Source organism: Arachis stenosperma, chromosome 5 (assembly GCF_014773155.1).
Source record: "Arachis stenosperma cultivar V10309 chromosome 5, arast.V10309.gnm1.PFL2, whole genome shotgun sequence".
NCBI lineage: Eukaryota > Viridiplantae > Streptophyta > Magnoliopsida > Fabales > Fabaceae > Arachis > Arachis stenosperma.
Window position 1 is genome coordinate 99,905,991 of NC_080381.1, and position 3,741 is coordinate 99,909,731.

The window sequence follows — 3,741 nt, forward strand, 5'->3', positions numbered from 1 at the left end:
GCCTGAACTCCTCAATGTCTCTTCCTTGTCTTTGTTGCTCCTCTCTCATGATTCTTTGATCTTCTTTAATTTCATAGAGGAGGATGGAATGTTCTTGGTGCTCCACCCTTAGTTGTCCCATGTTGGAACTCAATTCTCTTGTTTTCTCCATCCTTTTCTTAGTGATGGGCTTGAGGTCATGCCTTCTCAGTTGAACCGGCTTCCCTCTTGAATCTCTCTTCCATTGAGCGCCCTCTTCACAAATGTCTATGAGGGCTTGGTCCAACCTTTGATCAAAGTTGACCCTTCTTCATGGCCACAACTTCATAGAAGTGATCTTGATGCACCCTTGAGATGAATCTCTCCATCTCCCATGACTTGGAGGTGGAAGCTTTTGCCTTCCCTTTCCTCTTTCTAGAGGTTTCTCCGGCCTTGGATGCCATAAATGGTTATGGAAAAACAAAAAGCAATGCTTTTACCACACCAAACTTAAAAGGTTTGCTCATCCTCGAGCAAAAGAAGAAAGAAGAGAGTAGAAGAAGAAGAAATGAGGAAGAAGGGAATGGCTTTGTGTTCGGCCAAAGAGGGTGAGAAGTGGTGTTTAGGGTGTGGGAAAATGAAGGAGTGAAGAAGGGTTTATATAGGAGAGAGGGGGCTTATGGTTCGGTCATGTATGGGTGGGTTTGGGAGGGAAAGTGGTTTGAATTTGAAGGGTGAGGTAGGTGGGGTTTTATGAAGGCTGGATGTGAGTGGTGAAGAGAAAGATGGGATTTGATAGGTGAAGGGTTTTTGGGGAAGAGGTATTGAGGTGATTGGTGAATGGGTGAAGAAGAAGAGAGAGTGGTGGGGTTGGTGGGGATCCTATGGGGTCCACAGATCCTGTGGGGTCCACAGATCCTGTGGTGTCAAGGAAAAGTCATCCCTGCACCAAATGGCATGCAAAAACGCGTTTAACGCCAGGTTCTTACCCTTTCCTGGCGTTTAACGCCAGTCTGGTGCCCCTTTCTGGCGTTAAACGCCCAGAATGGTGCCAGACTGGGCGTTAAACGCCCATCTGCTAGCCTTACTGGCGTTTAAATGCCAGTAGGTTCTTCCTCCAGGGTGTGCTGTTTTTCTTTCTGCTTTTCATTCTGTTTTTGCTTTTTCAATTGATTTTGTGACTTCTCATGATCATCAACCTACAGAAAACATAAAATAACAAAGAAAAATATATAAAATATAACATTGGGTTGCCTCCCAACAAGCGCTTCTTTAATGTCAGTAGCTTGACAGATGGCTCTCATGGAGCCTCACATTTTCTCAGAGCAATGTTGGAACCTCCCAACACCAAACTTAGAGTTTGAATGTGGGGGTTCAACACCAAACTTAGAGTTTGGTTGTGGCCTCCCAACACCAAACTTAGAGTTTGACTGTGGGGGCTCTGTTTGGCTTTGATTTGAGAGAAGCTCTTCATGTTTCCTCTCCATGGTGACAGAGGGGTATCCTTGAGCCTTAAACACAAAGGATTCTTCATTCACTTGAATGATCAGTTCACCTCTGTCAACATCAATCACAGCCTTTGCTGTGGCTAGGAAGGGTCTGCCAAGGATAATGGATTCATCCATGCACTTCCCAGTCTCTAGGACTATGAAATCAGCAGGGATGTAATGGTCTTCAATCTTCACCAAAACATCCTCTACAAGTCCATAAGCTTGTTTTCTTGAATTATCTGCCATCTCTAGTGAGATTCTTGCAGCTTGCACCTCAAAGATTCCTAGCTTCTCCATTACAGAGAGAGGCATGAGGTTTACACTTGACCCTAAGTCACACAGAGCCTTCTTGAAGGTCATGGTGCCTATGGTACAAGGTATGGAGAACTTCCCAGGGTCCTGCTTCTTTTGAGGTAATTTCTGCCTAGAGAAGTCATCCAATTCTTTGGTGAACAAAGGGGGTTCATCCTCCCACGTCTCATTTCCAAATAACTTGTCATTTAGCTTCATGATTGCTCCAAGGTATTTAGCAACTTGCTCTTCAGTGACATACTCATCCTCTTCAGAGGAAGAATACTCATCAGAGCTCATGAAAGGCAGAAGTAAGTCCAATGGAATCTCTATGGTCTCATTTTGAGCCTCAGATTCCCATGGTTCCTCATTGGGGAACTCAGTGGAGGCTAGTGCACGCCCATTGAGGTCTTCCTCATTGGCGTTCACTTCCTCTCCTTCCTCTCCAAATTCGGCCATGTTGATGGCCTTGCACTCTCCTTTTGGATTTTCTTCTGTATTGCTTGGGAGAGTACTAGGAGGGAATTCAGTGACTTTCTTGCTCAGCTGTCCCACTTGTGCCTCCAAATTCCTAATGGAGGACCTTGTTTCAGTCATGAAACTTTGAGTGGTTTTGATTAGATCAGAGACCATAGTTGCTAAGTCAGAGGGGTTCTGCTTAGAATTCTCTGTCTGTTGCTGAGAAGATGATGGAAAAGGCTTGCCATTGCTAAACCTGTTTCTTCTACCATTATTGTTGTTGAAACCTTGTTGAGGTCTCTGTTGATCCTTCCATGAGAAATTTGGATGATTTCTCCATGAAGAATTATAGGTGTTTCCATAGGGTTCTCCTAGGTAATTCACCTCTTCCATTGAAGGGTTCTCAGGATCATAAGCTTCTTCTTCAGATGAAGCATCCTTAGTACTGCCAGGTGCATTTTGCATTCCAGACAGACTTTGAGAAATCAAATTGACTTGTTGAGTCAATATCTTGTTCTGAGCCAGAATGGCATTCAGAGTATCAATCTCAAGAACTCCTTTCTTCTGATTTGTCCCATTATTCACAGGATTCCTTTCAGAAGTGTACATGAATTGGTTATTTGCAACCATTTCAATTAGCTCTTGAGCTTCTGTAGGCGTCTTCTTCAGATGAAGAGATCCTCCAGCAGAGCTATCCAAAGACATCTTGGATAGTTCAGAGAGACCATCATAGAAAATACCTATGATGCTCCATTCAGAAAGCATGTCAGAAGGACATTTTCTGATCAATTGTTTGTATCTTTCCCAAGCTTCATAGAGGGATTCTCCATCCTTCTGTCTGAAGGTTTGGACTTCCACTCTAAGCTTACTCAATTTTTGAGGTGGAAAGAACTTTGCCAAGAAGGCATTGACTAGCTTTTCCCATGAGTCCAGGCTTTCTTTAGGTTGTGAGTCCAACCATGTCCTAGCTCTGTCTCTTACAGCAAAAGGGAATAGCATAAGTCTGTAGACCTCAGGGTCAACCCCATTAGTCTTGACAGTGTCACAGATTATCAAGAATTCAGCCAAGAACTGATGAGGATCTTCCAATGAAAGTCCATGGAACTTGCAATTCTGTTGCATTAGAGAAACTAATTGAGGCTTAAGCTCAAAGTTGTTTGCTCCAATGGCAGGGATAGAGATGCTTCTCCCATAGAAGTCGGGAGTAGGTGCAGTAAAGTCACCCAGCACCTTCCTTGCATTGTTGGCATTGTTGTTATTTTCGGCTGCCATGGGTTCTTCTTCTTTGAAGATTTCTGTTAGGTCCTCTACAGAGAGTTGTGTCTTAGCTTCTCTTAGCTTTCGCTTCAAGGTCCTTTCAGGTTCAGGGTCAGCTTCAACAAGAATGCCTTTGTCTTTGCTCCTGCTCATATGAAAGAGAAGAGAACAAGAAAATGTGGAATTCTCTATGTCACAGTATAGAGATTCCTTGAGGTGTCAGAGGAAAAGAAAAATAGAAGAAAGAGGTAGAAGAATTCGAACTTAGTCAGATAGAGTTCGAATT

The 3,741-nt window shown here is 43.5% G+C and overlaps 1 non-coding gene across 1 annotated transcript; it reads left to right on the forward strand.

The window, feature by feature from the left end:
- The first annotated feature begins 2,957 nt into the window (after window positions 1-2,957).
- LOC130984885 (small nucleolar RNA R71) lies at window positions 2,958-3,065 on the forward strand. The gene has a single exon (XR_009088790.1). It is a non-coding gene; the product is annotated as a small nucleolar RNA R71 (small nucleolar RNA).
- The last annotated feature ends 676 nt before the right edge of the window (window positions 3,066-3,741 follow it).